Genomic DNA, 27701 nt, shown 5'->3' with positions numbered 1-27701 from the left:
CACATTATTTTTTCTGGGGTGAAAGATAATATTTTAGTGAGGTTATGGTAAAATGAAACTAGAGTGAATCATATCCTATATACCTGAAAAAATGCACAAGGGTTGCTTGCTAATTAAAAGAGGGTTGTGTTGGTTCTCTGTGGAAAACAAAGAATTTCTTCATTTATATGTTGACCGTTCAGATTTTCTGAAATCAAGGTAAACCAATGATAAAAAGAATTTAGCAGCTAGCAAGTGTGTGCTAAATGGAAGCTTCTAGTTGCAGAAACTTCAGCATGTTTCTAAATCTAAGTTTGCAAATTTTCAAGAAGATGTAGATCTTCTTGACATACAGCATTTCTCACCCGTCTCTTTATCAAATTTGTTTTCTCCCTGAAGGTAAACTCTTTTAGTGCTGCATTATACTCATAAACCCCGACCTGCCAAGGCTCCATTGGCAATGACACCTAAAAGATTATATTTACTTCTTTGAGCTAAAATGTAAAGGTCACTTTGTTTATTAAAGCTAAGCCTTGGGGTTAAATATCTTTTTTTCACTGTTCCTATCCGGGGTAGGAGACAGGATGGGAGAAAAGGAGATGAGAAAGGAGAGGAGAAAGAAAACCTAGAGAAACAGAAACTTTTATGGATTAATTAATCTGAAATTTTGTTCCCTGGATCCTAACCAAATTTAACTTGGCTCTTCCATAGTTAACTAGAGATTCCACTTCCAACCAAGAATAAATCATACCTAGAAGAGGCAGTGACTTTCTTATCTAGGATAACACTTTTCTCACTGATACATCATCTTCAAAAGAGTTTCAGTAAGATTTTCTACCAGGAAAAAACATTGCCACTTTGCTCTGGCTCTTCTTATCTGCATATAGAGCTTCAAACACTTCCAAGTATTTTGGAATTTATAGGCAATGGGATCAAACCCAAATGTTCACTATTCAAATATGTCATTTGACTAAAGGATACATTCGATACATTTTTCTCAAGACTGAATATTAACCTCCACGATGCTCTTAGGAATCTCAACCTCAGAAATGCCCCTCTTTGTAGTTCAGAGTCTGTATGGATGTGATTTCATGGAAACAACACATATTTTATTCTAAACTCCAAATACAACCATTTTCCAATTTAGACTCTTGCTGAGGAGGTTTTTGGCTGTACTAGAGTATGTGAAACACAGAGGGTAGGAACAAAGAACCAGGTGCATCCATGAATTTTTAAAACAGGTCTGCTGAAAAACATTCAAAACAAAGCCCCTCCAACCACCCTTGGGGTAAAACATCAATCTGAATGTTATCCAGCATCATCTCTGTTATGTGTCTACACTAGCTCCAGACAGATGGCCAATTTGCTTCTACCACCTTCCGTCCCGCAGCCAGCTGCTCCCGGGTGATGGTTTTCACAGGCTGGAGCTGTGATTGTGCAGGTACCCAGGGAGCAGCACATCCCCAGAGTGGCCCAGGATGCAGAAGACAAAGCCAACTCCCACAATCCTCCAAAATAAAATTTTAAGAAAGAACTGTAGGCACACATGGGCTAAGACGTAGAGCTAACTTCACTTGACTTTTCTTAAAAATATGAGGTTCTGTGTCTTAACGGTCCTACAAGGGGAATTGTTTTCTGTCACCTTATTCTTCCATTTCCTACAAGAGATCCTGGGATGCTTAGTTTCACGAGTGGATCTATGTGATGAAAAGCAGACCGGTTACATGCATTTTCATAATAGAACATTTGGGAACAGGATCAAGCAGGTCCTTACTGGGGGAATCAGAATTGCCCACCTGCCTTATTTTGCTTCAATGTGAACAGACCATGCTTGTAATTTTGATACCCCAATACAATTAGGTATATTGTCTCACTGTAATTTACCTTTTTGGTCCATGGTATCTTCTCATACTTTAGCTCTAAGCTATGGTTCCAATCTCTCAAACAACAAATAATAATGTTCTATTAATAAATAATTAAATGCAACATTAGCACACTACATAGCAAGTAATCAATCACTTGCAAGCAGCGTTTTGAAAAAATTAAAAAGTATTCTCTAAGTAGCACTTATATAAAACCAACATGTGAATATAGACTTAAGTCAGTACCTCTGTTCTGTAGAATATTTCTAGGAGTGCACACAAAACCATTCACGAGGGTTGCTGTGTTTATGTTTCATGGTTCACCAAAAGATATCAACATGATATCTTGCAGACTGAGGGGCCAGAAGTAGGTTTGAACTAGATTAATCTTGAGAAGAAACCTGAAGTCTTTCATGCCTTCACTGGCCTGGGTGAGGAGATCCTCCTCTGTCCTTCAGAAGTACCATGGGTGTTATGCTAACCACAAACCAATTACTTTAGGTCATTATTTCTTCTTTACTTGCATATCTCCTGTACCAGACTGGAGTCTTCATACCAGAGGCTAAATTACTCTCTTAGGGCCTTCTACAATAGGTAAGGTGTTAATCAATGCTTGTTCATTGAATGGATGATAACAGAATACTTTTAAAATTTTATGACAATTTATTCATAAATTAACTCACTAAACATTTATAAGAACACTAAATATTCACATATTATCACATTACATAAAACATGCTGTTGTTCATAATTTTAAGGAGAGCAGGAGGGACGGGAAAGGGAAAGGGAAAAAGAAAGATACTAGAAAAAAAGGAAAGAGAAAGAGGGAGAAAATCTCTAAATACCATTGTTTGCAGTACTAAATAAAATCCCTATATGTGTTTAATTTATTAAACAAAATTAATCAATGCTTTTTATTATTAATTCATAGTAATAGCAAACACTTAACCCTTACCCTATGCTAGGTTCTATTTTAAGGACTTGACATATATTAACTCATATACACCAATAAACTATTGGGGCGATACTATTTGTATTGCCATTGCACAGATTAATACACTGAGGCACAGAAATGTTGCATGACTAGCCCAAGATCTCACAGAGAACAGTTGGCCAAACAACTATTTTATGTAGGCAGTTCAGCTCCAGTGTCAATGTTCTCACCAATGATACTGTATCTCATCTTGAATTTGTAAGCATTTATTGAGCACATTCATTTACAAATTTCAAGTCACTAAGTGAGGCATATGAGGCATCTGCTTGTCTTCACAATTGCCTTATGTTGTCAGTTCCTTTACTGAGGACATGCTCTCTCTTCTAGAGCAGAAAGCAAGCACCTTGAGGTATAGAGCCCAAAAAGGACATGCATACTGTAAAAGTGCAGAGTCAGAAGAAATGTTTGAAGATAGTCCAGCCCCAGAAGCTACTATGGGGGAGACAAGGTGCACTTGAGCTTGACTTCAGGAAGATCTGAATGTAGAGTAAAATATGTGTGATGAAATGAATGCTCTGCAAAATTTTATTTCATAAATAATTATTTTAAAAACGGTACTATATGTTGGCTTGATGAACGTGATAACAGGAAGGAAGGATGTATGTTTCACACAGGAATGATCTTATCCCTTCTGATTAGGAGGACTGGCCACTTCTCTTTCCACCTGATCACAGTCTACCTACAGTAAAGACCATTGGCCCAACCCTCTCTGCTTACCAAAGCAGAATCAGATTGCAAGAAAAATACCATGGTTTAATAATGAGCTTTTCTTTCTTTTTTTCTTTTTAGTACTGGAGACTGAACCCAGCGTCTCACACAGGGTAGGTAAGTGTTCCACCACTGAACCCCAACACTTTCTTTTCTTTCCTTTTCCTTTGATTTTTGGAGATAGGACCTTGCTAAGTCACCAGTGCTGGCCTTGAACTTGTGATCCTCCTGTCTCAGCCTCCTGAGTAGCATGAGTAAAGGTGTAAACCACCTCTCCTAGTATGAAGGTAGTGTTCTTGGTGAAAAAGATTGATGATGACACAATTTCTCTGCTAAAATTACAAGCCTTTACAAAGAAGTAAATTTTACATTATAAAAGGATCAGATAAATGTTTGGAAAATGAGAAATCATGTGGAAATATGCAAATTAGGGACATGTAATCACATTTATTAGTGTATTTACTGAAAGAAGCTATTTTTTTTAACCAAAATTTGGTCACCCACCCACCCTCCCCACACACACACACACACATACACACAGAAACACACAAAATCTTCTTCTTGTTAGAAGCCAGTTGTTCTGGGTACTGGTAATGCTCAGTGTCTGCTCTCCCCACATCTATCAGCTCTTTAGGCCTCGTTATCTCAATGACACATCTTGGCCTCTCTCCAACTTGTATATTGTTTATTGATTGATGTGAATAATGTAGGGAGAGTAGAACATTCTCTGAAAGTTATGAACAACTGATAAAAGAGGTTCTGAATGTACTGGCAGCCAGGATCGTAACAGGCAAGGGATGGAAGGAGATAGATTACTGTGCATCTGCTCCCTGGCTCCCATTCTGGGCCTGCAGCAGAGAATTGCTGGAGAAAGTTTCCTATTACAGCTGATTTCTACAAGGATATTTTTCATATCAAAATCTCCAAACATCATACTGGACAGATGAATCCTGTTGGTGAAACTGACATGCAACCATTGAAAAATCAGTCTGTCTTACAGGTTAAATTTGAGAAGGATATGGGGTCAGTTTGTAGGGAGAGCAGGAAAAAAAAAAGGCATTCCAAAACCTGAGTGTTTTATTAGAAAGAGGAAGTCAGTTGGGCCAGGCGGAGATGATTTAAACAAGTGGATAAAGAAACAAGAGTGAAAAACTATGTGTCATAATCGCTGCATTGAAGAAAATCTCCTCTTATTCAAAATAGAGGACACTGTGCTTGGGGACAAATTTGGCTCCTTGCCATATCAGATGCAGTTTGGAAATATAATTAACAACCGTGTATGGAAATAATTAATCTCTTGCTCTTGGGGAAAATTTATAGTGAAATGTTGTTTTTCAGAATAGACAATGGGGAATTGTGTTCTGGAATTCAGACATCTGTACATGCTATGTGAGAAGGAGAAATCTGCAGGTAGTGATATCATGGGTCCAGTCCCATGTTTCTTGGGTACCTTCTGGAATAAAAAATGGAAGATACTCCTTTTTGCATCCTGCATAGCCTCCACACTTGACCATCTCTGATTCTCTGAAACAAACTTTTGATCCCGCCCATTTTCTGCTTAAAATTTCCAATGCATCATTGCTCCTTTCAACATAATATTCAAACCTCTCAGCATGTTATACAAAACCTAGTAAGATCAGATCTCCCTGAGCCTGGAGCTCCTCTTTCCCACTACTGTTTCCTATCATCCCACTCTAAGAAGAGGCGATTTTTCTTTATTTTTCTAATTTTGTTTCTCTGTAATGCCTTTCCCAATTCTCTGCTTACTGTAAAACTGGGCCAGTACTCTTCTCATGGGCTCTTAAGAAATGCTACTTCTATCATATGTATTCTCCACTAGTTTGAAAACTATAAAGAAGATGTAACCTGTTCATCCTATCCCATCTTTAGAATATTGCCTCATATATAGTGCTGATTGAATCAAAGTCAGAGGCTTTGTTGGAGACAGAACTGGGGGCCATTTGGCCATAAAACCTTGACAAACACTGTTCAATGGCCTGAATGCAATTTGAAAATCTTTGGTAGGATTTGAACCCCCTCTTCAGATACCTTTATTGACCTTTCAAGTTTCATCACCAATACCCCAGAGTGGAAACTAAACAAAGCCACCTATTGATTAATACAGGGGAAGGGAAAGGCTATGATTTGGGGTCCTGTTCCTTCTTCAACTGGAGCCTCTTGCCCTAACAAGAAAGGCACACCAGGAGAAGTAAGGTTCATCTCTGTGGGGCTGTTATCTACTTTGGAGGTAAAAGGAGGCATGAAAGTAGGCAATGGAAGATGTTTCTTATCTCATTTTTTTTTTTTTTTTCAGAAATGAGAAGGCACTCATTTTTTTTTTCTCTGCTTCGTGTACACTGGATGAATCTGAAGATTTAATATGGAACTTCGAACACAGATAACAAACACTCTGACAAAGCTGCATGCTAGGAATTTGGTAGAATCAAGCTGGAATTTCACCAATGAGACAAGAGGAGATGAAAGAAGTCCAATATCCAAAAGTGTTACTGGACAGGAATCAAGAGTCAGGCAGGGAAAACATATGACATTTAATAAGAATGGAACTCTTCAGAGAGATGCTGCTGGTTAGTATGCAGGGTACTAGTTTAGAGATCCACAGAAGTGTTTCATTTTAATCAGAGACCAACTCAAAATCATTTCACATTAAGTCTTTATATAATGTCATTGGTTTCTAATTTCAGATTTAAAAATTCTTTATTCGAAGTAGCAAAATAAAATCCTTTATAATCTGACTACAGGAAAGTAGCTGGCCAAATAGAAATTCTTCCAGAAGATGAAAAGAAGCAAACAAAGAAAAATAGGTGTCCCACCACCATAACAACAAAATTAAAGATCAATCAATGAAGAAAATATATAAATATATAGCATTTATATGCCACAACCTTTCCAAAAAAATAATATAATTTAGAATTCCTATAATGAAAGAAATGCCAAGTATAGAATACTTTAGTAAGTAAAGAATATAATTTGAAATATTTTAAAATAAAGCTATGCTTCAGTTATTTAGAAAATGTACTTAGAGCACAGAAATCCATTAGTATGTTGAACCCACAAGCAATACTGAAATATATGGATCTCTTAATGAATGAGCATTCTAGCAACCTCCGGCACTGAAGTGTTTTCAGAATTAAAGAAGGTGCTGTGGGAAAGAATGACATCGTTTCCAAAGATAGATAACCCATTATGTAGGATGTAACTGCACTAAGAAAAGGGTATTCATTTATATTTACTTCTGCAATCTAGCTCCTGGATATTCAGTTATTTCCAGAATAGCCTTTCATTGATGCCCTAACATTATATGCAAACTAACCATAAGAGAAATTGAATTTCAAAACTATTTGTATCAACATCAGGATCCAATTGTCTTAACCTTTTAAGCCTTCCAAATACTACAGATATATCACTCCCCAAGCTTTCCAAAGGACATCAAAAGATACTTTATCTCAATACACAACATTTAAGTTCATTCACTATAATCACTTCCTAATAGACATCACAGCTGCAAATTAAACTAAAACGGTGTTTAGAGATAACAAATCAATTGGTTAGATTAAAGGATATTTTCAAACAAGTATCAGAAAGCCTGATGAGGATGATAAGGAACTAACTAGGGAGATTTGAAGAGATTAACTTACTCCTTGAAAAGGTATCTTGGATCTTGTAAAGCTTGGAATCTATTACCTTCAAGGCTCACATGCAGCAAGCCAGCATCTGCAAATTACTACTTAGTTTTACACAGTAAAGGTCAGGTAAAGAGAGCAGATTGCAGTAGGCATCAAAGGAACTAGAATATGTTAAGCAGAAAGGACCTGGTGGCATTTATATGAGATCTTAAGGTTACTCTCCATTTAACTCATTTAAATAAAGATCCTATGATGCTAAGTATTTTATTCCCACATGCCAGGAAGATTAGAAATGTTGCCCAAGGGCGCTCAGCCTGTTGACTGGCTTGCCATTCATAGTTCCCAATCCTGAACTCATGCCAACAAGGAACAGATTTATACACCCACGTGGCATCTGGTATGGCACTTATTATTTTTTCTGAATAGACACATGCACATGCACACGCACACACACATGCATCCAATAATAATGATCTAAAAAAGAAAAAAAGAAAGGGTACTCCATAGAGCAACATCTATCCCCATTCAGAATAATGCTATTCAGAATAATATAAAGCTACAAAATAGACAGAAACCTAAGTTCTGTGGGACTGGAGCCCATTTGATTAGAGAGAAAGCCTTTTAAATAAAGGGGAAATGCTACCTTCTCTATTACCCATGACAAATGCATAATTGCTTGGTTCTTTCCAATATTCTGTCCCACTCACTCACTACTGTGCTGTAAGCGAAGCTGAGACTGTATTTTAATTCCCATAGTCCTGAACAGAATATCAATAAAGGCATGGGAGAAAAGCACATATGTTCACCATCTGACTTCTCTTCACAATTTAGCACAATGAGATTAATGCAGGGGAAACCCAACTAGTTTTATCTTTCTTTCCCATCATTCTCTTTAGGTAACTTCTATAGCTACTTAGCTTGTACTGCAATGTAGGTCAATGACACTATCAAAAGGTTTTCTGCTAACACAACAGTCTGCTCTGAAGAAAGGAGGCAGGAAGGAAAGAAGCAGGGAGAGGAATTCCATCAGTTGGGGGTTGCGGAGATGGCAGATAAAGAATTTTCTCCTCCTAATGTTTGTGTCTGGATAGATACCAAACAGCAGCCCTCTATGCCAGGCTGCCTCTGTTGAACATATAAACTTCTGTTTAAATGGCACTTAGATGCAAAAACAGTTTCATTGACTAAGCATTGGGACTCTGGATTACATCTCTCCTCCAAGAGCCCCAAGGTCCTATTGCTTGCCCCTCCTGTTTGAGCGTGGATGTTGAGTTTGCAGATACATATAAGAAAAGTGGATTCTCTTGGCTGGTGATAACTGGCTGGAGTTTTGCAGGCTTTTCACTGAGACATAAAACAGAGGTCCTGACCACTCAGGGTCATTAAGGCTCCCTGGAAACTTTCTGCAAAGATAGTGATATTAACAGCAATTGCCCTGGCCCGATTCCATCCCAAGTAATTGCATTCTATCAGGCAGTTTGCAACCAAGCCTCTTCCCATCCAGTCTTCTCCAGTTTCTCTGCCAGTAATCTACTGGAGGCTGAACTCCAACTACTTCTGGGTCACATCAGGGTTTCTACAGTGAAGTCAATTGGAGAATACATGCAGTGGGTCACAATCACCACAGCCTACTTTGTCATCTGCAGACTCCCCCCTTGATTTGCCATGTCCAAACATTCTTTAAGTCTTCTTAGTTTTCAAGGTCCAGCTCCAACCTCTGCTTTTACACAAAGTTCTCCAAAAGCCTGACCTGTTGGAATCAATCACATCCTTCCTAAGTTTCCTCTACACATAGTATAATTTAAGTGCACATCCTTTTGTTTTTGTGATTTCCTGGTCCCCACTCCTATGCAGTGAGCTAACAGGATGTGTGTTACTATCTGTATTCATGGCTAAAGGAAGAAAGGCACTCAAAGCTATATGATTTTGTGTGCATAAGAGAAGAATGTAGTTAAGACAAAGTGATCAGATGTCTTTTGTTAGCTTGGGTGGTAATTAAAACCAGAATTCTACTGCCTTTATCCCACTGAGAGGTCTTTGCTCTCCTTTTGAAATTCTCTCTGCTGTAGAGATAGCAATTTTCTTGCACACGTTTGGGGAAACCAAGTCAAAACAATGAGTGCATCGTATAAGTCTCAAGGAATCTGATCAATGCATTTTTTCCTCCATCTATCTGTTTCTTCATCACTTAAGTAAGGTCTCTTCCACACAAAAACATATCCTTTTTCCCCATGGTAACATTTTCCTAAAGAGTTGTTTTAGAAATAACTATAATTAAGTTGATCCTGTGCATAGGAACCTTATTTTACAGATAGCATAATGTCTTTTCATATATGATTGCATTTTACTCTTAATAATCATGAGAGGCAGAACTAGTAGTTTCTCATTTTACAGATGGAAAAAGGAGTTCAAGATTTCACTATCGATTCTGAAATGAATGAGGAAACTGGGGAAAAAAGGTTCAAATCCCTCTCAGTTCATTTTTTCTAAAACTGGACTCAGTAGTATGAACCCACCAGACTATATATACTACCCTAAGATGAGATCACCTATTCCTTGCAGAAAAAGATGGTCAAAATAGCAGGTGTCAACTATCTTCCATGGAAAAACACTGGAAAAGATGTTTACTGTGCTTCTAATTGTATTTTGAGTTTTCTTCCAAAGACAAATTGGGATAAAATATCTTATGGATTCTGAGTTTAGAAAAGGCAAATCCTTTTGCTAGATAAAAATCTCAGCATCTAGTGTTGCAGGGTTAGTACTCAAGGGTGTTAGCCATGTACTTTGGGTATGTTCTTTCATTTAGCATTGACCACACCTCTCTTCCAGGCTATGGTCCCCACTGCATAGTGACATAGATCCTAGGACCACTCATGCGCTGGTGTCACTGAAGCTAGAATTTGAGAGGAGGTTGGTGCCTCCAGGGCTACACTCGACCAATCTTCAGCACTGAGTCAGGATAAACAGGAGGAAGCTTCCATCTCCCCCAGCTCATTCCACCCATTCCCCTTGCCTCATAACAGTGTGCATGCTGATGCTTCTTGTTTCCCTACAAAATGTTAAAGTTAAATCAGAAGAGGAAAAGGAAATAAAAAGGATATTGAACTTGTTCAGAGAAAAGCTGAGAGTGTCTCATAGCAGTTGTCCATTTTATTGCAGGTTGTAAAGAAAACAAGATGTGGGATTCAAGCCAAGTCGTCAGACTTAGATTCAGTCTTTGCATAATCTTTTTTGTCCTAGTCAAGGCATCTTCTCTTTCTCTTGTCTATTGGGGGATTCTTGGGGAAATTATAGAGATATATAATTCAAAAATTAAAACTATGCCCCAACTAAAAGTCTCTTCCCTGTCCTTAAACATTGGACACGAAGTTGACCTTGGGTGTGACATAAGGACCGAAGGTGCCAGGGATGAAGGAACTCACTCCATTTCTTTTGGCTAAGATGCTCTGCAGCTAGGCTGCCCTTTTGAGAAGACAGCATGATCTGATCTGCACTGGTCTCCTAGGAAGGCCCTCACATCTTGCCAGGATCCCCCTGCTAGCCCTGTTTAATTCCACTTGTCACTGCAGGAACTTGAAAGATGTGACAGCCAAATTGCAAAACAGAGATGAGTGACAGTACATTTTGGCAGCTTTGAAACAGAGCATGGCTGAGCTGCACAGTACCATGGAAGAAGCTGCAAAAGGCAGCATCTGTTGGTACTGGGCCATCCATTCTTCCACTGATTCTGTATCTTCACAGACATCTGCAGTCTACCTGGTAGGCTGGCATGAGCACCTCACTCCCTTCTGAAAGCAGAGAACCCTCTCCTGTTCATTCACGTCTGTTTCTTCTTGAATAAGAGTCTTTTTTTCTTCTTTTGTGTTTTATTTTTTCACTATTTGTGTGCAGTGGAGGGGGGTATTGTGGTCATGGATTAAAAAGTGTCTATGTTTACACCACGTTTCTCTTTTTATTGAGGGTTCAAGTTCAGGATAGGCAACAGCTCATACATCCAAGCTGCCTTAAAGTGACACTTTCTGGGGCTGGGGATGTACTTCAGTGGTAGAGCACTTCCCTCACATGCAGAAGGTCCTAGGCTCTATCCCCCAGCAAAAATCAAAAACAAACACAAAAACGGAGAACTAACTTCAATAATCCCAACTCAAAGCAATAAAAACCACCCTTTACTCATCTTGCAGATAATGACACATGTTAGAACTCCTTCCCAAATCTTTTTTTAAATGCCTGCATTTTGTTTTGTTTTGTTCATTTTCCTCTCTCAAGGATTCTTTGAATAGCAGTTTGTATCTAATAGGCCTGTGTGGGATGCCTGTGTTTCATACCAAGACAGAGCTACTTGCTGTGCAAAGGAATGAAGTAAGAACCGTGGAATAATGGAGTGGAACTCTCAAAAACAAAATTCCAAGAAGCTCCCTCCCTGAGCTTAACAAATGTCTTTGAAAACAACTATAATAGTAGCCTCCCAGGGCTCTGTGCAGTTCAATTGCCACCAGGCATCTCTGCCACGAAGTGACTAAGAATTGTTAATTCCAGCCCCAACTTCCTCCAGTCTTAGGTGGAAAAGCAAAGGGGTACCCCAAGTTTTTCTAATCCACTCCTGAAGTCTGCAACTTCGCAATCACTTAAATCTCAAAGATGACTTGAGCACATCTAACATGCCCTCTGACATCACCTCCTACCCAGAGGACAAATGTAAAACACAGTTGTCTTTCTGGGAGAGAAATAATGAACCCTGAATTTTATGTCAAAGGAACAAATGGAGAGAAATCCTCTAATTTCAAATCAGATCCTAACGCTGTCCAGTAGAGGGCAGCTGGTTCCAAACACAGAACAATATTGTATACGTGCATCACCAAAGCCAAAAGTCTGTTTTATTCTTATTTAAAAAATGCAACCAAGAGTTTCACTGAAAAGACGATGCCTCCTTGGTAGAGCAATTCCCTGCTCAGCAAAGTATAGAATGCAGGTTCACAGAGTTTCTAGACCAGAGTTATAAGAAACAGTCCCTCAGAGCCTACGTGGTAACATGCTTCCTAGGTGATTTTTATGTATGCTGAGGTTTCAAAGCCTCAATAGCAACTTGGTCTCTCTATTCCCTAATTCTTGAAAGGCACCTGGACATCCACGTATACTGGATTTTCATGAATATTGGGAAAAGCCAAAAATATCAAAACTCTCCAGCTACAGCTATACATGGCTAAAAACAATTACCATTACTGCTTGTTTCACAGAGCTGATGCTATTATCTCCCATACACCCTTGGGGGAATAATGGTGGCCTTAGGGAGATTGTACCCTGCAGTCTGGGGAATGTGAATGTTAACTAATAAGCTCAGAGAAATCTCACCATGCCAAGTCCTTATGCAGTTACCAGCTACATAACCTGGACAATCCCTCTCCAAACCTCAGGTTTCCCCAACTTAAAAGAGACGTTTATAGTACTTATCCTGCTGATTTCAGAGTTTATAGTACTGACCTTGTAGGTTTCAGAATTTTGTTGTGTTTTGTTTCTGCATGAATTATCTTCATGCCTGAGAGGTTCTCAGTACATTTCATGTGTATCTATCTTTTATTATAATCACTGATTTGAGAAGCAGGAAGTCTCACTATTTTATTCCTTCTTTAAGAAGTGTGAGTCTGGGTTACTTTATATATCACTTGGTTCAAGAAACAAACATTTCTATTTCCATTTGAGGTCTAATTGTAAACAACTTCCTTTCTCAAACCTCCTTTACATCTCTTCCTCCCCAAATTTTAATAATTTCCTTTATATATTTTATAAAGAATAAAAGAAGAAAAAGAGAGGGTTAGAATTTTTTTCACTAGAACTCATGTGTTCATATGTTTTCTCTCCATGAAAATGACTTGGAAGAGGAGGATCTCTTTTCCAGGGAATCATGAGGCTATATTAGCACCTACATAAAAAGTAGGTGGCTACAAATTCAGAGATGATATAACTTACTGATTAAAAGTAATGGTGGATGCCCAAGGTCTATCAGAGACCAGGAACAAAGCTATACGAGGGAAAGAGTAAGTTCTGACCACCATGTATGTGCAATGTTGAAAGAGCCATTTCTGAGCTTTGATTCCCTTTTAGGAGCATCATTTAAAACAATGGAATCTATCTTTAAGCAGATCCTTGCCCTCTGGGCCAGCCATATTGCTCTCCATGTCTTTGAACACAGGTGTGATGCATAGGACAGGTACATTTCTGATAAACATTCCTTTAAGTGGAAAAAAACACACATATTACACATCTGTATATTGTGAGTTAACAGAGTCAGCCATCTAGGACAGCAGGAAAGCTCAAAGCTGGAACAAGAAATAGTGTCCAGTTATACTAACAGCATGTCAGAGATGAAAAAGAATTATGGGAGTCTTTTGGTCCTTCTTCCTGCCAGTGCAAATCTATACTTATTATTTTTTGGCAATTTTAATCTTAAGAGATACCAAGGAAAAAGTATTCACAAACTTGATTTTATTGATTGATTCATTTATTAGCAAGTATTTGTAGAATTTTTCCTGGAAACCCATTCTGGGACCTAGGGTTAAGATGAGGTTTCTTGGGATCCTCTATATGGAGTTCTTTTCAGATTCTAGAAGCATCTGGCTGATCCCATAAAGCTGTCAAGGCTGTTATCATGAAGTGATAAGCAGGAGGCTGAATGATTTTATACAAGCAGACTTAAAATGTGACATATGGTCTGCCTTTACATTTTCTCTGCGCATTGCATTTTATCTGAGATTGTATAATTCATATTTTAAACATGAAATGTATTACAGGTCTATAGAGGAATTAATATTTAGCCTCAAGAACACTAGCAAAATATAACCCTCTCTGACAAGAGAATTGGAGCAGTATTTGGAAAAATGTAAACCAAGATAGACAGAAATGCAAAGACTTAGGTTCCAGTTGAAGAACGCCAACCATCAACTAGGATTTAGGGATAAAACAGCAAGAACATAATCTCTTCTATCCACAGAATTTTTGCAAGGATAAGATGATTATACTTAGGCACTCTTGCAATCATTTTGAAAACCTGGTATGTTGTAAATGTATAAGGTGGTCTTGTTATTCCCTCTTTCACACAAATGACTCTAAGGAAGGAAGGAAGAAAGGAAGGAAGGAACGAAGGAAGGAAGGAAGGAGAGTAGTAGAGAGGGAGGAAAAAATGAAAAGTAACCAACAACGCATTTGTAGATAGGCAACATTCGATTTTAACACAGCTCTCTCCCACATATTTATTTCAGAGTTCTCAGTAATTCCCCTGAGTTGGGTTTGTATGGGAGGAACATAATGAACCATGGGAAAAACTATGGATTTGTAATAAATGGAGCAGAATGGACTGGGCTTGATAATCTTCTGGGCTTAATCATAGGTGCGTCCCCAGTTTCCATTGGTCACTGGGTAATGGAATCCTGTCTGGGTCCCCAGGGCACCAAGCTTCTCACTCACGCGAAATAGTTATATTCCTACCACTGAGGTCTGCAGGGTGGGGAAAGTGAATGTTGAGCCTCTTGGGAAATTTTAAGTCCTCATACAAATATAATCTTCACAAGTCTATAAAATTTCAAATAGTAAAGAGGGTGGATAATGTAAGAGCAGGAACCATTCCCCGTGCAGATCAAAGACTTACTTTCTCTTCTCAGTTGGGCCGTAGCACTGAGTGCTGAGAGAAGGTAGAGGAAGAGGCTCTTTCCTCATGGAGAGGAACTGTCAAGCTTAACTTGCTTAGATCTAGAATTTTTAACCTAACAGGGAAAAGGAAATTTCGAGCTCCATTTATTTTCAGCAAATCAGGACTTCTGGTCTCAATCTGACTACAGTCAGACTTGTTCTTGGGTCGCGCTGTGTTTATCCTATGGCTGCTTCTACCAAAATAACTTGGTTGGTAGAATCTGGCTTCAAACCCCATTAAAATGTCAGTAGCATCATACCCCTTGGAAGAGAAGGTGGGGGAAATCAAGCTAAAGATTGCACAGAGGAGGTTAAGTCTTTTTTAAAATACATTTCCATGCTCATGTCCCTAAATTAGCACATTTTAAGACGACTGGTTAGTCAGAAACATCAGTCACCTACGTTGAACATTTGTGATCTCAAACTATTTCAAACTCTAAATGCCATAAGACCAAATTCGATTATATAAACTTACATGCATTCAAAAGGCTATCATTGTGATATGTGTCAGTAGCACATATAGTTTGACAGGTAGAGAGCTCTGTGCCTGGCTCCCCACAATCTGGGACTTTGGTCTTTGTTAGCTTGTCACAGAGCAGGCTCAGCTATGCTTAGGGGAGACTGGCCCTGCGGTTAGCAACACATCCTCACAAAGTAATCGGAGAATTGTGATGATCTGTGTGTATCCAGAATAAACCTGCAGGCAACGTGACAATTTTTTCCTAATTATTTTATTTATTTAGGCTCTTCATTTATGTTGACACAGAGGTCATCTAACTGAAAACCATCGTCCACTATGGTGGTCGGCCCCTTCTCCTTCCAGAAAAAGCACACATTTTCATTTGTAGGTCACTCACTCTCTTCTCCTTGGGCAAGAAAAATAAGAAGAAGGCTAAGAAGAATGTATCCCACCAGTTACACTAGGCGTTGGGCCAGAATCACAGCTAGCACTGCAGGGGCGAGAGGCAATAGATTGTAATTGGTGCCTGGGGGTAAAGGTCAATTCTCTTGGAACAATGGGCATCTACGGTCATAATTGACTGAGTCCTCTGTGGGAGTTTGTAAATGTCAGTAATGTACTTTCGAATGAAAGCACGAAGGCTTTCGTCCCGAGGAACAAAGTCAGCATTAGGCAGTGGAGGAAATACAGAAATCTGTTAGTTAAATAATGCACTACAGAGCCATAAGGAATAGGACACACACAAAAACTCATCACAGGACATATATTCCAAAGAGAGTAGACAGCATCCCACATCAGGTAAGTGTCTTCCGAAGATCCACCATCACTTTCCCCAGCACAAATCTGCTCATTTTGCTTGATAGTCTCTCAAATTAAAACACTATAATTCCCAAGTATTTTATTTTTTTTTTGAGGCTATTGTGAATGGGGTAGTTTTCCTAATTTCTCTTTCTGAAGATTCATCACTTAGGTATAAAAATGCGTTGGATTTATGAGCATTGATCTTGTAACCTGCTACTTTACTGAATTCACTTATGAGTTCTAAGAGTTTTCTGGTGGAATTTCCAGGTCAATTATCAAGAATACAAGCAACAACAGGTGTTGGCGAGAATGTGGGGAGAAAGGTACACTCATACATTGCTGGTGGGGTTGCAAATTAGTGCAGCCACTCTGGAAAGCAGTGTGGAGATTCCTTAGAAAACTTGGAATGGAACCACCATTTGACCCAGCTATCCCACTCCTTGGCCTATACCCAAAGGACTTAAAATCAGCATACTACACAGATACAGCCACATCAATGTTCATAGCTGCTCAATTCACAATAGCCAGACTGTGGAACCAACCTAGATGTCCTTCAGTTGATGAGTGGATAAAGAAACTGTGGTATATATATACAATGGAATATTACTCAGCCATAAAGAATGATAAAATTATGGCATTTGCAGGTAAATGGATGAAATTGGAGAATATCATGCTAAGTGAGATAAGCAATCTCAAAAAGCCAAAGGACGAATGATATCGCTAATAAGTGGAGGATGACACATAATGGGGGGGAGGGAAGGGTTAGTGTTAGGGTTAGAGTTAGGGTTAGGGAGGGTGGCAAGTATGGAGGAAGGAAGTACTGTATAGAGGGAAAAGAGGGGTGGGGGGAAGGGAAAAAATAACAGAATGAATCAAACAACATTACTCTATGTAAATTTATGATTACACAAATGGTATGCCTTTACGCCATGTACAAACAGAGAAACAACATGTATCCCATTTGTTTACAATAAAAAAAATATGTTTAAAAAAAAAATACACTATAATGATTTGAGTCAAGTTGGATGGGTTTGGTTCCTAGGAAAATCTACGTCCATCCCAGTGAATTTCGGGTTTGCTGGTAGGGAAATATCTGCATTTGTGAAGTTGCAGCTGTCATCTCCTTCAAGAGAATCAGGACTCTTTTTAGAAACTAGTGGAGAAAATGATTACGAACAAGTCAACACACGCCACACCTACCACCCATTCACGTCCCCACACAAACCCTTGGCTGCTTCCCTTCACAGCAGGAATCCCTCCATTCTCTTTTCCCCACCTTCCCCAGTGTCTGCCTATTACCTGGATCCAGGACTGGGAGGCCTCCTCGGCATTGCATAAGCTAACAGGGACTATATTTTCTAAATCAGTAATTAGGATGGGGCTAGGGCCGTAGTTCAGTGGTAGAGTGCATGCACAAGGCTCAGGGTTCAACTCCCAGCACTGCAAGGGAATAAATGAAAAAAAAAAAAAAAAAAAAAAAAAAAAAAAAAAACTAGGATAAATGATCTGTCAGAGTCGTGTTTTAGAGTGTTTTATAAGCTTTGGGGTGCAAAAGATGAAGATGTACAATATATAACCATACAGTACAAATTATTAAGATTCTAGGAAATGGAAAGCATGGTATCTATGCCAATGTAACACCCCCCCCCCCTCATTTCTGCCTACATCCCTTCAGTCTGTGAACTCCATGCTGACAGGGTCCTTTGTTATGCATATGAGCATCTCTACTGCCTAGTGCAGTTAATAAATGTTGGTTCCATTGAATTATATTTTCCTGTTGTGAATATCATGACCCTGTGTCACACCAGTCTCCTTCACTGGTCAAGCAAAGCCTTTTCACATTGCTCTCCTGACCATTTCTGATACTACTGTTCTCTCCAAATTCCTGGAGCCTTTAAAATTTTCCAAGAGTCATCTGCATCATGCATCCCATCACCCTGTGTGATTTAATTGCATCCCTGCAATGGGATGGCAAACACCATAATGCAAGGTTTACGCACCTTTTAGATTTATATTCATTTCTATCGTGCTTGCAAAGAACCAGGTTAGAGTCAGGCATTCGATTACACACATGGCAATTGATTTCTTAATACAACACCTCCAAATCTCATCAATAATTATGGCTCACCAATTACTGAAGATAAAGGCTGACTATGTCAAATCTATAATTAGGTACATTTTAATTCTATTAATTCAATATTAATAATGTCACCTCTGCCCATTTAGTGATTTTATATGTAAAACAGAGAAAGAACACTTATAACAATTGAAAATGAATTTCATTATTACATTGGAATTACAATTCAAATGGGTTACGGAGACATTCAGGGAGTCTAAATCGTCATTATAGTCAGATAGTAATGGAAAATAATGTGTTTAAGAGTCAAATGACACACATTCATTTAAAACTGCAAATTACTCCAAGCTTATACACTATGCTCTGTGAACACAGTCCTTCCTAACATATACACCAAAAGACGGTTTTCATCTTCCTTTTCCCTTCTCCTTTGACAAATATTTGCCCTTCTGTGAAAGCTTCCTGGAGTCCCCAAAGATAAAGTTCTATGTACATAGCTATTATGATACATAAGTTCTGTACAGTAATTGATTGTTTATACATTCAAATCCTCTACCAGGCTGCACAGTTCTTGAGAGCAAGAACAATGTCTGATATTTCTATTCTACTTCCTAGTTTAAAAAAATACCTGGTACAAGATAGATATTTTGAAACTTTTGGTTAAGTTGACAAATGACAGCATAAGGCATGGCCATACAATTTGAAAGAGATAATAATCAAAACAAGGAGACTAACATTTCCTAAATGCTCACCACGTGGAGGTACCGCTGTTGGCGGGTTTTGATTTTACTTCTCATAACCACCTTATGATGTTGACACCATCATTATATTTCCTTTAGAGAGGGAAAAAAAAAAAAAAAAAACTACATCATGGTAAGTCTTACGACACACCAGCCAACAAACAGAAACTCCTCTACAGGCACACAACTTGGATGTGGCTTAGGTGGAATGTACAGCCAGGCACCCTGACTGCAGGGTCCATTATGCCAAAATAAAAGACTCTGCTGAGCAAAACTTACAATGACACCTTCAAATAACAAAGGGTGACTCCACAGTGACAGAAAATAGTTGTTCAATGGTATAAAGGACAAGAGCAGAAAACAGGTGTGCACAAAGCTAAGAGGCTATTCCACCCATGGGTGGAAGTGCATCTAAGAGGTGGCATACAAAGGACATTTGCTCATTAAAAGCAGGCAGCAGTATTGGTATTTAAACATGCAACTGGGGATCTGGGGAGTCAAGATCTGTGCCTACCACACCCCCACACTTGAGTCATAATTGTGTTTTTCTGGCTGGCAAAACCAATTTCGGCCACAGCCATCAACATCGTTTGCCCATTTGAAACCACTCAGGGAGAACAGAGAGATAAAGGTAAATTGTACGCTCTCTGAAAGTCTTAATAAGTTCCTGGTAAATTAGCCCTCCTCTCTCTCTCTCTGAGAGAGCTCAAGAAATTCTTAAACTTCCACTGCCAGAAATATTTATGATTGTATTATTTCATTTTCTTCTACCCACTTTCTTTGTGTGTTCTTTGCATGAGCTTTCTCCCGTCACCGCTGCGTTACATTAAACCCTTGGCAGTAATCTCTGCCATCTTCCCTCTTTGGCCTCACATTTGTGGCTTCCCTCCTATGTCTCTTCTTCTCTTTCTTATCTGGGAGAGCTTGTGTATTCAGGATGTTTTCCTTCCCCTATTCTTTATTTTTTTGATTAGCCCACATGGTCTTTTTCTAACTCTAGGCATGCTCATTTCCTGGTGGCAGATGCTGTCAATCATGACAATACTTAGCATTCTAGTCCCCAAACACAGCCCTCGTGCAGTCCAAGAAGAAATCTCTCTCTCTCAGTCCTTGAAGTGAAGATTCCACACTGTGGACCTCTCTACCCGTGAGTATCTAAACCCACCAGGCTACCCGTGAGCTAGTTTTTTCATTCTGTAAATCTTATTAAAGTGATTGACTTGAATGGTTGAGAAATGAGATGCATATTAGAGATGAGAGACCCAGTAAATGAGGGAATTGGAGACCTGGAGGAACAAAGGGACAAAACCTCAAAAGAAGACTTCTTAAGGGAAAGGAAGGGTCAACAGAAGGGATATCTGAAGGGAAAGGATTTCAGCCCTAAGGCTTCCCTTAATTTCCCCAGGGAAGAAAAAAGTGGTTTTATTAGAGGTTCATCCACAGTGACTTTGTTTTTCTGACAGCACCAAGAGGAAGCTTGAGGCAGATCTGATTTATTGTAGTGAAACAACCCACCCTAGTAAAAATGGCAAACTTCCTGTAGCCGCCAGCATTCACCTCCATCCATCACCAGAGCAGTATGGGCTAGCCACTAGAAACAAATGTTCTAGATACAGTATGTCAAACACTGGGTGATGGAAGTCTGTGAGAAACCACAGGGAGTGCACTGGAAGCAAACGGACCAGAATGTTGAAAAGACCTCTGACCATTTTCCACAGCAGAGCATCACTTGGAACCAACCTGAAATAAGGCATTTGACCTTCATGAAAGGGTAATAGATGGGCATCTAACACCAGGCCAGCCAGACTTCAGAGATCATGAGCTCTAGAAAGGACAGCTGATGAGGCAAAAATAAATACATAAATAGGTAGAAAAGTAACTTTTTTTAAAAAAAAGTCTGCTTCTCAAAAGTTAAGCGTTAGTCTATTACATATATTTGAAGAATGGTCAGCTTCTGAGAGGTATCCTTTCATATTTGAGAATTTCTGATCACCTGATCATAGGGGCTACCTACCTTCCTGGAACCAGTCCACCACATAAAAATTACACAACTTTCATCAATCTTCACAATATTTGGAGACTAATTTAGGCAATCACTATCTTAATTAACTTGTTTAAGGTAAATAGAAAACATACAATTATATGTGTGGGTATGTGTTTTTTATATAAAGATTACTTGAAAAGATTACTCTGGACTTATCTACCAACTTTCTATTTGTCTAGCTAGTTACTTGCATATTTTTCTTTAAAACATAAATTTGGCTACAAAATTTCTATATTATGACCTTAATAACCTGTAAACTTCATCCTTATAAAGTTACAACTTAGGATTTTTAAGCCACTCATCATGTTTAATATTTACTATATTAAATTGCATGTGATAGACACAGTGTATTATTACCAGTGATGTGTGATGTTGATTAGGCAAGGAACTTGCTTCCACCAAAAATTACTAAGTACTACTTAATGTTGTGTAATGTAAAACAATAAAATACTAGTTAATGTTATCGATTGTGAGAACTCAGAAAAATTAGGTGATTTGGGGAATTAATAGAAATGAAGGGAAGGAAAAAATAAGTTTTTAGAAGCCATGTAATGACCACAAGTCATTGCCTAATTCTGACATTATTTAAATATTTAAAAAAATTTGACTACCTAAGTTTTAGAGACACACAGGCAATATCCAATGAACATCAAAGAGGTACTTATTATATGTAATGTAACATATTGTGCTAAAATTGATATGGCTATGGTTTTGTCAGCATTTCTTTATGAATCTTATATCATAGTTCTTTGATTTATAAAAAATAGTATGGTGTACTTGGCTGCTTTGGGTGGGTGTGGAGTACAGTGTCCTAGACCAGTGCCTTTTGGTTTTATTTCCACTGTTTTGTCAAGCCCTGGAGTTCCAGAAGGTTCTCCAGGGACACCTTGAGGCACCAAGGGAGGTATCTAGGAGCACTGCTCCTGGGCTATACTCTTGCTTCAGAGGGCACCTGTCTATGTTATTCTACAGTTCATTTGAAACAGAGACTGAAATAACTATTGGAAAAATCACCCAGAGAAAAAATATAAGTGTGGCATGCTTTTTTGGATTTTTTATTTATAATGCTCAGGAAGAGAACTGAACAATGCTCAATGGACCTGAACAGTATGAACACTCAGAAGTACCCAAAAAGAATCAGAAGAAATGATCTTTCCCTTTAGCTATGGTTTCTCAGGCTAAGTGTAGAGTAGTAAACACTTATTCACTAAAAAAGGGCATGTCCATTGAAGTTTGGGAAATGCCACTACCACTATGTCTCTGAGTTCTCACATGACACTTCTTTATGAATGAAACATACATTCTCTTTAAAAGATTAGAGGCGAACGGATGATCTTGTGTACAGAGGGACAGATAAAAGAGCTAGGGGAGAATGAGCAAGTGTCAAGTGCCCGCCAAGGGAAATGTCATCGACCCCTTTGATGTATTATACAATACTCTAGTTCCCCTTGGCCTTGCCAGACAATGCCGGGTGAGTGCTATGCAAAGTCCTGGCATTTTAAATATTAATCATGCTCTCCTTAGTTAGGAAAGACACAATTATACATTATGGCCTAGAAATGACTAAAACCTACGGGATTCTTTACTGTCCTTGTTTATTGACTTGAAGTAATTAATTATAATTTAATACTTAACTTACAATTAAATTATAATTGGACTCAGAGAAATTAGTGAGTCAAAGTTGGTTTTATAGGACACCTCCTTCCCAAGTTCCAGCCTGGGTGTCCGAAACCCACCCTACATTCAATTCAAATACTCCCCATGTGCTGAACACCAACTGTATACCAAGGTCCAATGCTCAGCATGACAAAGTTTACAAAACTGATCAAGGCACTTAATCCCACTTAGGATCTTGTGTTCTAAAGGGGAGTTAGACATCATCAAAAACATAGTGCCTTATGATCTGGTAGAAGAAGTGGCATTTAAGGTTTACTTTTGAGACTTCACCATTTTAGCTTTTCTTTTACCAGTTGCATGTAACCTCAGGCAAGTCACAAAACTCTCTGGGTTTCAGTTTCCATCTCTGTTAAAAAAAAAAAAAATGAGTAGAGTCTGAAAATCCCCACTTATTTTTAGGGTCTAATTCCATGATTCTTCCTGAGAAAAAATTGTCTGACCTATCATACATGCCTCTTTCCTGTCCCAGGAAAATGACAAGAGGAATTAAGCATGCCCAGGGCAAAAAGAGACAGCGAGTCAATAATCAAACACTTATTTAGAAAGTGTCACATACAGTATGGTAATTAAAACCTAAACATCTGGAGAAAATGCAAACAGTGTTTAATGCCGGCAGGTACCAAGAGACCTGCAAGAATGATCAATGTGTTCTGTGGAGCGAGGGTCCTATTTATAGGATGAAAGCCTTAGAAGACGCTCAGCAGGAATGATATTAATTAAGAAGTGATAACACAGATATGAGAAGGAACAGGGGAGCAAAAGGGGCCCAGGAAACATAAAGAACAAATACCATCTAGATTTTTTTCTTTGCGGGGAATGTAGTGTGCAGAGACCGTGAGGATATGATAACTAAATGAAATGGCTGTTCTCAGTTTTGTTTATTTTTTTCCCTCTCTCTCCCCATGAATTCCACGTGGGGTTTTGTATTCTTTAATCCTTGAAGATGCTATACAACACCTTGTGAAGCGAGAGCAGGTAAGGTCAGTTGTAAAATATTGGAAAGGCATCACCGATAGACACACAGGGTAAAAAAGAAATTTTCTTTTTAGGCAGAATACAAATAAACTGGAAGAGAATTTAAGAGCGAGACTGAGATTTCAACATTGATTCTTTTTTTTTCCTTTGCTCTATTTGTATTAGTTCTCCCATCCCCCCGCCCCTGCATAACAGCTGTTGCTTTCAGGTACAGGTTAAATCATCTTTTCTCAGAGCAGACTATACGTATGTAGCCAATAAACCTCTGGTGACACCAACAAGCCATGGAATTTATCATGAAGTGGAAGTAGAGGAAATATTCTCCTTCCAAGGCATGGTGACAGATAGTTAGCCCGTCTGTCCTCTGGCACTAGGACCCACTTGGTCTTTTTCTTTTGGGCCTACCTTGTATATCAGAGGCCAGGGAATGGGTGCCTACTGCAAGAAGGTAGGAGTGAGCCAGAATAACACCTAGGATCAGACTCTAGATCTTCTAGTCAAGATTTCCTAGACTGACACTGGATGAGAAGACAGTTTCTAGTGTCAACTATGCAAGGAAAGATGCTGTAATTTACAGCAGAGAAACGGACAATTGATGATCATCAATTGAAACAATAAATTAGAACCTGTTTTATTCTGGACTCTGATCCCAGTAATGCACTTAACAAGCTGCCTGCAAAGCCAGGACACGGTGCCTGCTGTCTGAGGTACGATGATTGAAGAAGAGTTGTTCTTGCCTTTGCAAACACCTAAAAATAGCAATAAGGACGGGAAGACAAACAGGCTTCTGGGAACGCAGGCAGTTACGAGGATGTTGTCAGTTTTATTTTAGTGGCTCCCACCAGTGTGAAAGCAGGGAAAACTCTCTGGTACAAAAGATGTTAACTTGTAAGATAGCACCCTAGAGATCTGAAAGAATTAATGTAGCCCTTTAAGGAGCCTGCCCTTTTCACTGGAGGATAGCGGGAGTCCTAGGAGAATCGAAGCAAACTTCAATGCCTTTGTCCTCTATAATTAATAGAGCCTGATAATTCTTTCTTCTTCCTCCTCCTCCTTCTCTTTAAACATAAATTCATATTGATTGGAGCAAATATATTCACACTTTAAAATGCTGTGCAGGTGCTATCTCTTTGGTTCAAATATGTCCCTTTGCGGGGGTGGGGAGGATACATATTTCATGGTGATAAATTCACCTCATAAGTAGAAAAACTGTACACAAATATACTGCTATGTCAACTTTATTGATTTTCACACCATTGTAAAGACCTTCATCGTCCTCCAATATATCTTAAATCTATCAGCATCTCAGAAAGTGACCCTGAAGGCCTCGTTTATCTGTAGAGGAAAAGATCCCTTGGTTTAGGTTCACTCATAAACATTGTGATTTAAACAGCATGGGCCACTCCTGCTTCTGGAGAGCAACAGGCCCAGAGAAAGCTATTCTCTCATAGCTTTTCTCTCATAGTCATGCACAAGGACTTCTCCCTTTCTGGAACTAGGTTCTACCAAGTCAATTCAGATCAGTTAAATACCCCTGGCTAAATGCCCTTTTTAAAGTCCTCCAAATGACTACCCATCACGCATGCAGTCTGATTAGTGTCCATGTGTCTAACTGAGTGGATTCCACGGCAGGGCTCTTTGCCCTACCATCTCTGAGTTCCTTCTAGTCTCAGGAGCTACATCAGGGCCTGAGAGTGTCACTCTTCAAATCCAACTCCTGTGAACATCCTTAGTCTCAGCTACAAACAAGCCTATAATTTCATTCAATATTTGGCATCTTCATTTTTAAAATTCATGTTCCTTTCAAATAGCATCAATAAACCAGACTATTCACCAGATTAGAACAATTATTAAGACTCTTCCATATGTAATTCTTTTTGTCTTGCCTATATCATTGTACAAGGGTAAATGACTCACCCAAAGTTACCTGCTAGTTGGACACAGATTCAAGGCAGGGAGGTAGAGTTCTGTATCTTAGTTCAGGGAATGTTCGATCATAAAATATCATACTGCATTCACTACTAAGATACAGGATTTTGGAGGTGGGATTGTGGTTCGTTTTTCTATTTGTCCTGTGGTGCAAAGCACACTGTGTAGCATAGAGTTTGTTGATTGCTAAATTAAATTTACTAAAAATGTGAACTAGAGGAAAAATCAATAGAGATTATGAGGATTAATTCGAAGCCAACAAACAACTAAATCTCATTACAGAAATAAAGGATAAAGGTTTAGTTCCTCAGTTTGAGTTTGTATACAGCAGATCAAAATTGTTTAGGTTTAATTATTGATGATGGGCCAATAAGTAGGCAGTAAGGACAAGAGAGGAGTGTTTATGATAGAGCTTTAATTGTGAGCTTGACATTATTGAGCTGTCTTGTCTGGTACTGTGGCCATCACTTACATTCAGTTATATAAATTTCAGTTAATTAAAATTAAATGAAATTCAAAATTCTTTCACTTAGTTATACTAGTCATATTTCACATATTCAACAGTCACAAGTTGTTAATGTCAAGATTATTGGACAGTTTGGAGGGACATTTCTATCACTGTAGAAAGTTCTACTGGATACTGCTATTTATAGGGGATAATCACTGCTATTGCTTCCAATAATTATATGAAGCAGGAGGAACAAGATGATAAGAAAGGAGAATAAAGTGAAGAGAAAACACTGATTAAGCCTTTACTGTCCTGTACTAAGCACTTGCAATGTCTAATTTCAGATAATTCTTATAACCTCCCTTGTGGGGTAGGTACTATAATTATCCCCATTTTAAATTTGAGGACACTGTTCTTGCAAAGATTAAGTAAATCACCATACTTACACATTTGGTAATTGGTTTAGCTGGAGTTTTACCCAAGCCATCTAAATTCAGAGTCTATGCTCAACTTTTAAGTTATGTTGCATTTACTGAAGCATTAGAAATGTTTAGAGCCAGAGGGAACATTAAACTTCACATCAATGGTCCCTAATCCTAGATATATATCAAAAATATGTGATAGTCACCTGAGTCCTAATCCAGAGCATCTGAGATGGAACCAGGGCTGGCAGATTTGGGACCACTTATTGTAGTCAGAATTGAGAATGTTGCTTAAGAGATGATAGCATTTGCCTTCCACAGTCCAAATGGCAAACAGTAGAAACTACCCAAGGTCATGATAAGTATCTATGACAAATTGGAGATGAAACCCTAGCAATCACAGAATATGGTTTAGGACATATTAATGAGGAGCACTATTCTCTCTCCTCATGGATACTATTAGTTCATGTAATTTCTGTGACAATGTCAGAGTTCAGAATTTGAGAGCTGGGCATATGCCATAAGTCTATAGTTCTAGCTAATTAGAAGGCTGGAGCAAGTTCAACACCATCCTGGGCAGCATAGCAACCTCCCCCCTCCCCATATTCAGAATTTGATAATACCAATTTATAAAAATGCCACTCTTCTTTTGAGACAAATGTCTTTTTTCACTTAAAATTAGACATTTTCTTTCTGAGAAAATAAAAACTCTGAAGAATAAATGGTCCCTCAGGGAAAGATATAATAAAGTGGAAAAATTATGATGCCCAGGGAAGAAACCTGGAATCTAGTCCTGATTGCACATAGAGCTTTGAAACATGTGCAAACCACTTTCTTTCTCTGAATGTGAATTTCTCATCTGTAAAATAAGGGCACAGAGGATTATGATCTCCAAGGTTCCTTGCAGCCAAGACCCAGATCAGAAGGGACTAATCTCATCATTCTTTCCAGGCTACAGTCTTCTACCAGATGCAGTACCTCCTTCCTGATGTTTCTATGTAGCCTGAACAAATTTTAGAAATGAACCCCCCTGCCTGTTGTAGGACTATGTGTTCACTGAAATTCTAGTTAATAGATTTACCCCATGTCAAGGAAAAACAGGGCATCAGATGAAAATCCATCTTTCCTCTGTCTTGTCTATGCATATTCTAATTCTTGTGACTGGTCAGTGCTTTTACAAGACACTCAGCAGCATACATTCAATAAGACTCATTCCATGTAGCTGCCTTTCCGAAATGGAAATGATACACCTACCCCTTGC

At 38.7% G+C, this 27701-nt stretch overlaps 1 protein-coding gene across 8 annotated transcripts in view; it reads right to left on the bottom strand.

Moving 5' to 3' along the window:
• The window catches only part of SORCS1 (sortilin related VPS10 domain containing receptor 1), a 469944-nt gene that overhangs the window by 190565 nt on the left and 251678 nt on the right, over window positions 1-27701 (bottom strand). The gene's annotated exons all lie outside the window — the stretch shown is intronic.

This window comes from Sciurus vulgaris (assembly GCF_902686455.1).
Source record: "Sciurus vulgaris genome assembly, chromosome: 4".
NCBI classification, from domain to species: domain Eukaryota; kingdom Metazoa; phylum Chordata; class Mammalia; order Rodentia; family Sciuridae; genus Sciurus; species Sciurus vulgaris.
This window is presented reverse-complemented; position numbering and strand designations above follow the sequence as displayed.